This window comes from Solea senegalensis, linkage group LG17, assembly GCF_019176455.1.
Source record: "Solea senegalensis isolate Sse05_10M linkage group LG17, IFAPA_SoseM_1, whole genome shotgun sequence".
Classification (NCBI taxonomy): domain Eukaryota; kingdom Metazoa; phylum Chordata; class Actinopteri; order Pleuronectiformes; family Soleidae; genus Solea; species Solea senegalensis.
The window spans coordinates 939574-951632 of record NC_058037.1 but is presented as its reverse complement, the minus strand read 5'-3'; the positions used below and the strand labels follow the sequence as shown (position 1 = coordinate 951632).

The 12059-nt window shown below is 39.2% G+C and overlaps 1 protein-coding gene across 1 annotated transcript in view; it reads left to right on the top strand.

Annotated features, from left to right (window-relative positions):
• The window catches only part of LOC122783747 (heparan sulfate glucosamine 3-O-sulfotransferase 5), a 77405-nt gene that overhangs the window by 32068 nt on the left and 33278 nt on the right, over positions 1 to 12059 (top strand). Inside the window, exon 2 of the mRNA XM_044048567.1 lies at positions 10042 to 10105. The gene's annotated coding sequence lies outside the window, so the exon portion shown is untranslated. The remainder of the gene's footprint in view (positions 1 to 10041; positions 10106 to 12059) is intronic.

Below are 12059 nucleotides of genomic sequence, written 5' to 3'. Positions count from 1 at the left end.
TTTTGTCATGTTTCTCTTGGACCATTTACATGAGATTCCACTATGATTTTATACCAAAGTGGTCACAAACCTGAGGTTCGCAGGCCACTGGCGGCCCACCATTTGATAAACTGGTCCATGATGTGTGTGTTTGTTTGTCCACAGTAGTTTTATAATAATAAGACATGGGGTTATATTTATACATTGTAGAAATACTGTATATCTTAAATTTTCCAATGTGCAAAAATAGCCAAAAAAATTCTATACATGGCTAATGTGTGCACTTTTAAACAGAAGTTAGTTAGTAGTGGAGCATAATATGATGTTTCACAGCAACATTGACAGTTGAAAATGACGTCTGTATTTGTCGCATATGTCACAAAAAAGGACACACCCTATTCCTGTTCCTGTTTCAAAGTAAAAGCATTCTAGCATTTAAGTTCCCTAAATTAATTCATTTTTAAACAAAGTGTTAATATGAAATATCGATTTTAGGCCTTTGAGTAGAGTAGAGTTACTGAGTATTTGGAGTAATTTAAAGTTTGGCATCACTTTCTGATTGCGAGTCAGAAAGGTCACTCTGATAAGACTGAATATCCGATTCATATTGAGATTTAGATTAAGATGTTTTTATATATATAATTGGCATCATAATGACATTATAGACGTTTATACATTAAGTTCTTACAGACTTGATAAATGCTGCTGAGTCACTAAAACATTATTTTGTATCTGGTGTAAAACACACTGAAAAACCAGAAGTGTTGAAGCCTAATTATTTTTGATCTGAAATCAATATTACTTGTGCTGGTTGTTAGATTGACGACAATATCATCGTTCATCACGATGTTTTACTGTAAACATCATCGACTGCCAATTTAGGGGACATCGCCCAACCCTAATTGTTTCTGCTTCTATAGCAGTGTTTGAGTGTTAGCCACTGCTGCGCCTCATGGTTTGGTGTCCTTTAATGTTCCAGTCTAAATTAAAATGGATGTCTTTGTTCCATCTATACAGTAAATGGACTGTGATTCTTAAAGGAGCTCACAGTAAAAACCACGTATAGGTGCCAGACGAGAGCAAATTAATCAGTTAAACCTTTTAAGTCTTTATGGAATCCGCTAAGTAATTGTCTGTCCTCCACAATGACTCTTCTGCAAGTGTGGATGGACACTGGGCAACTTTTATTGGCCCGTCTTTAAAAGGCCTGCACATGGGACTGGGTCGTGGTTCTTCTTGAACCGGTCATCAAAGGGACAGACAGACAAAAAGTTGGGCTTGTCATTGGCACTATGAGCAAACTGTATGTGGCTCCGTGTGGCTGCGGTCAATTAAGAGTGTCCCATGAACCCAATCAGTGCGGCGCTATGGGGATCGGACATCTTGTAAACAAATGTAAAATACAAAACAATATATTGCATGATTCACTATGCACAGACTGTAAAAATATAAATAAAAATCAGCAGCTGCATTTTAGCCGAGTCATGATGTGGGAGAAGAATATTGATGTTTGAAATGAAATGATGTTTTTGAAATAGCTTGGAATGGCTGTAGGTGGTGAATGCATCAGCATACATGTGTTGTGAACAGCTTCATAGGTTCAAATGTCTAAAGTGACTGAATCAGACTGACACAAGTGATATTCTGTTGTCCCCAGTTTAAACTTTAGGATAAACAAACGGCTCCTGTTGCTGCGTGATGACAAGTGATGACGAGTGATGACGAGTCTTCCACAAAACTGAGAAAACATGAAGCTCATCACAAACTCTGTCATTTCTCTTATTGGTGTCCAAGTCTGTCGTTCTATTTTCTATTAATAAATGCCAATGGAAGTAAAGACCATTGAGTATTTAATGATGGAATGATTTGAATACACAGTTTTTTGGCTTTTTTAAAAAATGCTTTAAGATGCAATTTTATAACCACTTTTCAATTGTTTGTGCCTTTGAATCAAATTGTGAGGCACAAAGATTCCCAACCTTAATGTTTTATAGTGCTGAGTTTGTAAGAGTTTAAGTGTTATTTAAATTGTGATAAAAGTCACGTTTTGCAAAGTGAGCCCAAAATGTTGAGCACTGGTCCATCGTGATGGTAAAGATCAAATAATAATATCTCAAATAATGGGCTGGTGTGATTAATTAATTATGATCTGTAATTAATTTATATAATGAATCTCTTTTTTAATCTCACCTAAAACTTGCTGAGAAAAGCCCTTAACTTGATGTATTTTCATTAAAATTCATTAAATTCACTTGTTCTCCTCCAGTTAAGATTGGCGAAGAGCTTTTCAATGGCTCGCTAAATTGCTAACGACTTCGCTGCTAATGTTAGCTTTGGCTGCACTTCTGTGCTAAGCTAACTCCTTCTTATATAGAAGGCTTATCACTTCAGCTTTTATTAATGGTGTCGTCGGGGCGTTTTTGCCCGGGGTTAGGGTGTAAAGTTAGTGATTAAAAAATAGATTAACGCGATTAAAAAACACAACGTGCTAAATATGACTGTAATTAATTCATCGCGATAATTTGACATGCCTAAACTGTACTAGCATTTGCTAATGTCTGATTATTCTACAGTGAAATGAGAATAACCTCAAATATTGACAGTGGTACTGGTAATGATTTCAACCAATGAATTCATCCTCTACCGCTATAACCTCCACATGGGTCGCAGAGGTTGCTGGTGCCAATCCCAGCAGACATAGGGTGACAGGTGGGGTAGTTCATCGCAGGGCCACACAGAGACAAACAACATGTTTGTGGACAGTGGGAGGAAACCGGAGAACCCAGAGAAAATATTTCAAAAAGCTTTAAAAGTGGGACAGATCCCACGCTGTAAAGCATTGGTACACATAATACATCACTGTCTTCTGCTTGATGACTGTAGTTTTCGAGCAGGAGCGGCGTTTTTAATGGCAATTGTAATTAATTTCAAACTTTTTTAATGAAAGACAAAACTTTAGTGACAGTTTTGCTGTCGACGGAAATGAGGCTGATGCCAAAAGCTCTTCATTTACAGGAAGATACAAGCAGGCAAAATGAGTTTCCTTCACAGTTGGCTGAGCACTGACTTTGTTGATCAGTCACGTGCATGTTGTACTGAAGGTAAATGTTAAGATTAACCAACACATATGGACACAGCGTAGTACGAGCGCCTGACGTGAGTGTCCTTCACAGTTAACTGGGCCTCAGCCTGAAGGAAGTCGTGCAGGTGCAGATGTGGAGAGTAAAAGCTGCCGGTTTTTAAAAGAAATAATGCACGATAACGTCACACAGCTGCACAGATCAGTATCCACAGCAAGTCAAGACACCAGTGATGTGTCAGCTTGCATTTAAAAAAATGACGCTTGTGGGCATTTGGACAACAAGGGGGTTGTTTTCAGGGCTGCAACGCGAATATTGCCACATTTCAACAGCTCTGGGGATATGAGCGGGTGTTTCCATGCTTTTTATACATCACAGGTGCATGTTGGGTACAGAGTTTTAGAGGTAATGAAAAGTCATTAGATTTGATTTTAAAAGGGTAGATGGAAGAAGGATGCCTTGACTACCTGTTCAAATACTATTACTCTAAAGGCCTTTGAATCAACAGTGTATGTACAGAGCCAGAAATGTTATTACATCTAGTACATGCTGTCTTTTCTCTATAGTAGTCATCGTTATATATAAGCTGGTGCATGACGCAGAGCACAGAAAGACATCTGCCAACATCCCACAGGTGTTTATTGAGTTTTCAGCTTCTTTTATGTCTAATTGTCCCATGTTTTTGTTATTAAGTTTGCATTTTTGCTGGTTTACATGATTCATGTCAGTGATTTGATTCAGTTCCATGATGCATTGCATCCTTCAGACGACTGTGAACTTAAATATACATTTAAAAATCAAATCAGTATTTGGTGTGACCGCCCTCGATAATTCTAGGTACACTTACACACAGGTAGGTTGTTCCAAACATCAGATTATCTGTGGATGTAGCCAGTCTTAAATCCTTCTGTCTCATCCTTTAATCCCAGACACACTGGATGATGTTGAGATCTGGACTCCGTGTTCTTCTTTGCACTCAGAGACGCTTCTTGTCGTCCTGCAGAATAAATTTGGGGACAATCAGACGCACGGTGGAGACATACTGTATCTGCTTGTAATTTTCAGCATTAAGGACACCAGTGTTGGGGGACAGCAGTGATTTAATGTGATTTAATATGAATTGGATCAAATCTCACCACCCTGAAAACAGTGAAAAGAGTTTAAAGTCAGTCTAGACATTCACTGTGACTGACTTTAATATCAAATATATTAAACAGTATTGAAGGAATTATTTTGTGCAGTCACAGTATAGAGGCACAAAAAGACAGTGTGTGAGCGTTCCTTTAAGTCAATAAAAAGTAACAATTGAACAACTTGAATCAATGAAGCTAAATAACAAATAACACAAGTCAACTGAGTGATCTCAGGAAATGAATATCAAAAGGCACAATGAAAATGTTGTTGTTTGAACCAATAAATGTCACTCACTACAGCTGATAATCACACAACATAAACACCAGTGACTGTGTGTAACCGTGGGAAACGGGAAGTAAACAAGTATTTTGGTACTTCAGTTATAAAACAAAGTCTTTACTTCACTGTTGCAGTTTTTTATGAGGTGATGGCACCGCTGGAAGGGAAGTAACCATCACGTGTCTTTCACACTAATCTTCCTTGGCCGACCACTGCATCTATGGTCGCTAGCGTTGCATGTTTCTTTGTGCTTCTTCAAAACAGCATGACGAGCCCCTGGTACCAGAGGCTGGCTGTTCCTCCTACATGCAGCTGTTTCACTTAAAGACTGTGTTTCAACCTACATATAAAGATGATGGTGATTAGCATCTGTTTGCTATAATTGGTCAATCAAACACCTGACTGTAATCCTACTAAATCCTCATCTTATAGGAATTGATGTTTTGTATTTGTGAACGCATTCTGACAAACCTTCAGAACCAGAATCAGAATCAGAATCAGAACCAGAAGAACCAGAATCAGAACCAGAACCAGAATCAGAATCAGAACCAGAATCAGAACCAGAATCATAATCAGAATCAAAACCAGAACCATCATCAGAACCAGAACCAGAACCAAAATCAGAATCAGAACCAGAATCAGAATCAGAACCAGAACCTGAACCAGAACCAGAATCAGAATCAGAATCAGAATCATAATCATAATCATAATCAAAACCAGAACCATAATCAGAACCAGAACCAAAATCAGAATCAGAACCAGAACCAGAATAAAAACCAGAACCAGAATCAGAATCAGAACCAGAATCTGAACCAGAACCAGAACCAGAACCAGAATCAGAACCAGAAACAGAATCAATCAGAACCAAAACCAAAACCAGAATCAGAATCAGAATCAGAACCAGAACCAGAATCACAATATTTTATTGATCTCCGAGGGAAATTCTTGTGTTACAGCTGCACCCATTCAAAGAGCATGAAACGAGGGATAGAAATATATATAAGAATAATAAAAAAACAAACTAAAACAAACAAAAGTAAAAATAAAAGGTAAAAATATAAAATCTCCATAATAAGGAAACACATGCACTCTTATGTAAAAATAAAAATGTCAATATATACAGGAGAGATGTCCACTGTATATATACAGTATTGAATGCATAGGAATTTGAGTTATTGCACAGATAGTATAACCAAACTATATAGTCAAAGTCAGGATTTTCAGCTTTTTGTGTAAGCGAGCAAAGATGTGTTATCAGTATTCTTCGTCTTAAGTTGCCATGTCGATTCTTACTATCTGTAACTGAGATATCAAGGTCCTGCATGTGGCGCCACACAGATCAAACTTTGATGATACCAGCAAGACTCGTCCATTAATAAACAATTGGACACACGTGGACATCTGCTCCCCGGGGCTGTTTCAGCGCCGACACAGTAACTCAAGAGGCAACAGGGCTAAAAGTAGACCCATGTGGTGACACTGCAGTTTCTCTCTCTCTCTCTCTCTCTCTCTCTCTCTCTCTCTCTCTTAGCCAGATGCCAGGTCATGTTATAAATGAACACATTAGCAGTTTTGCTGTGGCTCCAATGGCCTGATAAAAACAGAAGAGAGAGAGAGAGAGAGAGAGAGAGAGAGAGAGAGAGAGAGAGAGAGAGAGAGAGAGAGATCCCAACAGCTGTAGAGGAAGGATAAGAGCTAATGGACACAAATGTTATTTGTCGTTGTTAATTATTTTACCACAAAACTAATTAACAAACACAAAACTGGGGGAGCAGCAGGAGACACACTGGACATGGTGAGACATGTGGGATTGGGAAAGAGTTTTGACTCCATGAACCTGAATGACTTTATAAAGTCCAAAACTTCTGCTTTCCCACTGCAGACAAGAAACTAATGTCTGCTAATCAGTGTTTGTGTGACTTTTTAAAGGCTTCTTTTCTGTATGGGAGCTGTTAATAATAGTATAATAGTATAATAGCACATGCACATTATCTCAAGACACTGTACACAGTTAGACAGAAACATTAACACAATCATAGAGAACAGTTCACTCAATCAGTGGAGAGAAAACACTCCCTTTTAACAGAAGAAGAAATCTCTGACAGACCCAGACTCACAAATGTGTGGTGAGGGAGGTGAGGGAGGTGAGGGAGGTGAGGAAGAGAGTGACTAGGAGCAGAAACACAACAGTTGTATCAAGTTCTACGTTTAGACAGGACAGTTCTGAGTCAGTGATGACATGTTTATAGAACTACAGTGTTTATATTTATACAAGCAGCAGCAGAGACAACAAATATACTGATATCAACTTAAAAATATATCATCCATCCGTCCATCTATTTTCTACCACTTTATCCTTCACATGAGGGTGGAGGATATGGTCAATTTAGAGTGTCCAATTTACCTAATCCTGTAAAGATCCAATCAGGACCCACAGTGAGGTTCTGAGTCTCCTGGACTTGTTCTCGTGTGTATGACCCCTGACTTTAATGGCCCTGAGGCCAGTGGACCGCCGACCTGAGGCCGGTGGACCTCCGACCTGAGGCCGGTGGACCGCCGACCTGAGGCCTGTGGACCGCCGACCTGAGGCCTGTGGACCTCCGACCTGAGGCCTGTGGACCTCCGACCTGAGGCCTGTGGACCTCCGACCTGAGGCCTGTGGACCTCCGACCTGAGGCCAGTGGTCCTGAGGCCGGTGGACCTCCGACCTGAGGCCGGTGGACCTCCGACCTGAGGCCTGTGGACCGCCGGCCTGAGGCCTGTGGACCTCCGACCTGTGGCCTGTGGACCTCCGACCTGAGGCCAGTGAACTGCTGCTGTTGCTGGACAAAAGATAACTGAGAGCAGCTGATATTTTAACACGGCTGTGGATGATTTAAATGTGGCTTACACAAGTCTTCTTCTCATCGTGAATACAACTGTGACAAACAATGACTTGATTTCACTTAATTCCTATTAGAGGTTTTGCAGTGACCTCATAATAATTTGGGTCATCACCATGGGAATATCCAAAGAAAAAAAGACTTTATTAGAAGTATCCTGAAAACGCTGCTCACTGTTTCATATCTCATCACATTATTTCTAAGCCTTGAACTTAATTGTCAGTGTGAACCACTGTGGCTGCAGAGGTTTGTGTCGCCGCCTTAAATCTATTTCTTTTTTATTGTAGACTCATATGAAGCATCTTCCACCTCCAGACTAATTATCTGTACTGTGACAAACTGCCTTGAAGATCCACTCGAGCACTTTCTGTCAGTGATTAGTGGGCGTTTTTGGTCCCAGAGAAACAGAGTGTGATCATCTTGGGATCCACACTTGAAAATGAAAATGATTTTTTGCATCTTTTAAGACTTTCCAAACTAAAACTATTGTTTCACGAGGTGTTTGTGCTCTGTCATCATGAAGGAGTGTTTTATATGCTTGGTAAGCCATATTCCTGAGATTTATCTTTTCATATAATTAAAAAGGTGTTGTTCATTCATCAAACACGGTGTTTTTGTAACTGTAACTGAACAAAACGTCCCATTAAACAATGGTGCCACGGTGGCTCAGTGGTAGAGCGAGTCATCTTTCAACCTGACACGTGTGGGTTTGATTCCCGGCTCCACTTGTCTACATGTCGATGTGTCTTATGGGCAATATTCTCACACTGCTTGAGTGACAGCAGACTAAAATTGATTGACTATTGATGCATTATTGATTAGTGATACGATCAATATGTTGCCTGCCCCAGCTTTGCTTAAAGAAAAGTGACACATGATCATGTGATGGGAGAGACAGTAAATCTTTATTGTCACATTTGTCTAAGATATCACTCTTTCGTCTCTGAGAGCGATATCACAAACTCGAGTATCTTCTGATATCAGTCCGATACGGTCATTTTAGACCTTGTGCCGCTTCACGCTACTTTAAAGACATATTTCCTCCTTCTGTGTAACAAATGCAGAAATAAACATGACTCAGCTAAAATGCTGCTGCTGATGTTTATTGACATGTGTTTCAGTCTGTGCACAGTGAAGCTAACATATATACTTATACGTATACTTACTTCTAGCTCTTATTTGTACCCAAATGTTTAAATGCACTTTTGTAAGTCACTTTGGATAAAAGCGTCTGCTAAATGGGGTGGTAGGATTTTTGGATTTCCATATCCGATCCATTGATTTTGACTGATATCAGACCGATACTGATACTGAGTGTCATTAGTTTAGTTTTGTCCCAGCAGCCACAGGAATAACCCTGCTCTCTTCTTGTTTTCGCCCGTGTACAACGCTGCTGTTAATAATTAGAGAGGACATGTCAGATGCAGCCGAATTACCAGCAGAGCAATCTGTTGCACACACACACACACACACACACACAGCCGCCCCCTTTTAATAATTAAAATGAGCCCACCCCTGTGCATATTTACATAAATTAAATTAATATTTGTTCTGGAAGGCTTGGCAAACACATGCCCCCGTCGGCTCAGTGTGTGACTGGCAGAGTCTGGTGTCCTCCAGGAGCAGTGATATTTTCATGCTGCTGTACATGTGTGACCCTCTTCCTGTGTGATATACTGGATTTCCTCTCTGTGCAGCTGCTCTGGTTACGCAGTTAAAGAGATAAATGACATTTATCCTGGGGGCGTGGCAGCCTGTGGGGTTTGACCTCCAGCACTGCAATCACAACAATCTCCTGGACGTCCTCCCCAGGGTCAGCACCTCCCAGTCCCATGTGACGTGCTGAGTCGTACTGTATTGATCGCTATTGTGCGCTGACTTCACAACTGATGTCATCATATTCTCATAATTGGGTATAGCTGCACGACATAACTCTACACGGGAGAACGTACAGCCTGATTTGAAGCAGGAAATCACAAAGAAGTGGTTTTACAGATTATTTATGTGTCGCGTTTTATAATTGAACATTTCTTTTCCCAGAGGAAGAATGATCGTCTCTAACAAGTGGGGCGAGAAATCATTGATTCTCTCACGCGCTGTCTTTTCATGTCATTGACACTTGCATTGATTGATGTTTGAAAGTAAAATCACATAAATAATGTCATTACACAGAGGAAGCATATTTAAATTCACATACTTATACACATATATATACATATTTATATATATACATATATATATATATATATATATATATATATGTATATATATATATATATATATATATATATATATATATATATATCTATATAAATATATATATAAAACAAAGGCAAATGCTGATTTAAGGCCACTGTTACCAGGCGTGCACACAATCACTGAGCTGCCTCCAAATTAACCGAAGAGAGGAGCAATTTCACACCATCAAGCTGTGTTTTCTTCTCATCTGTGGATGTATTTTAACTATTTTAACTCACTGTTTTTCCCTCTGGATCCCATTTGTCTTGCAAACCCCCCTTCCCCAGGCTGTGAGCTTGAAATCAGTCAGTGGGTTTGTTCAGACATTTCCACGGTGTGATCGTTTCTAATTCAGAACCCGGGTGGAGGCAGGACAGGATAGTGTACTGTGTACTGGTTCTTTTGTAGCAGAGATGTAACATGTGTGTTTCTCTGTTGTTTCATTATAGATACTGGATCTGTGCGTGTATCCAGGTGCTAAACACCACCTCTGGCAGTCATGAGGAATAGAGGGTATGTGTTAAACACTCACTCACACCACATGCCACAGCCACAGCATGGTGAAGATAAATACAGAAATCAATAAATCCATCAATAAATAGGGTTTAATTGCATGGTTGAAGGCTAACGGGTTCATTTCAGTTCAGTCCCAAAGCATCTGGCTGCACCCAGAGGTCAACTCAGGTCAAATGTGCAGCGTCTTCATGACACACCATGTTTTTTGGTTTAAAATGATCAATACTGTTAAAACTGATACTTACTTACAAGGGCTGCAACTAAAAATCCTTTTCATAGTCGATTACTACGAGTGCAAGTACTAGTAAATTGGTGTTTTCCAAACCTCAAAATGATGATGATGTTCTCAAAAGTCTTGTTTCGTCCACAAACCAAAATGAATATATTTTTTTAATGATTTCTTTTCTTTATTGAGCAAAGAATCCAGAAAATATTCACATTTAAGGAGCCAATTCATTTTGTGATCGGTTAATAATTGATTAGTCTTTGCGGTGCCTGTTAATATTACTATTCACTACACATCATTGCAGTTATGGATCCGCTGAAATGAAAATTGTTGGAATGAATTATTATGCCAATTCTGTACCATTGTTGTTTTTTTTAATCTAATTGTGTTGCTGTGGCTGGAACTGAGTGTGTTTACCTCACTAAAGTCAAGGCATTGCAATTACACTATATTATATTATAGTAGTATAGATTAATATTCATGCTTCAAAGAATAAAGCAGTTAAGAATCTATGAAAATATTTAGGAGGATCTCATCGAACATATCAGACAACGAGGATGAATGTCCGTCACCTGGTGCAGACAGACGAGCACTGTGCGCTTCTCCGTGTCCAACGTGTCCAACGTGTCCAACGCAGCCTGGATCATTGTTTTCACTCTGTGGTCCGTCTCTAATGTCTTTGTGTAATAACGCAGATGCATCAGATGAGTTAACTGCACATAGAGAGAGAATGTTCTCTGGTGTGAAGTGAATGTCACAGTGAGTTCAGAATCTGTACTGTATGCAGCCCACTTTCACTTTCCAGCATTGAATCCTCACATCTTGTTGTAAACGTTTTCTTGGTGTTGCAAACTGATCTTGGACAGTGAGAATAGACAGGTGCAGTTTTTGTATGCGTCATCACAACATCCTGTTTGGGTCGTGTTGTTTCTGTGTTTAAAAAAAACAAAAATGACTTTTTTGGCCATTTCCGGCCGATAATTTTGGACCATCTCTAATTGCAATCATTTTTTTAGGATAAGATTGTGAAAAGTTCCATTGATAACCTTTTACACTTAACAATTTACATAAATATGAAACAAATACAAATCACAAATTCAATCTGTCGTGTGTAACTTTTAAATACATGTACAGTATATTATCAAATGAGTTTACACGATGCTGTTCTAGTTCCACAACACTCTCTCTGTCCTGTTTTTCCCTTTATTCATAATTCACAACAGCAACATTCATTATGCTAGTTAACCCTTTAACACCTAAGCCTCACAATGTCCTTCTGGACTTTTTTTGTGCTTATTTTAATCATAAATGAATGTCCTGTGAGTAAATGCGTTTGCCCATTTTTCCAGAATAACTTATTACAATGTACTGTAGTTTAAAATAGTGTATTAACGATTTAAAATGAAGTAAAATTAAAACTGTAGATTTTGTGTGTTCATTTTAAAATTTGAACAGTGTGAACAATTTAAAATAACATTTGTTTCAATGTGTAAAAACAGGCCCAAAAAATGGAACTATGTGCAGGCGTTTTTCCAACTCTCTCCTCTCTGGCGACAGAGACGTTGATTTGCCGTCGTCTTGCGACAGCGTGAGTGAAATCATCGTGATAACCACGTGTTGACTTGTTCAAATGTGTCGTCTGCGATACGCTCGGTGTATCAGATTGAGATGAAGTAAAAGCATATGATGTCACATCTATTCTGATAACAAAGACCAAACTGAAAA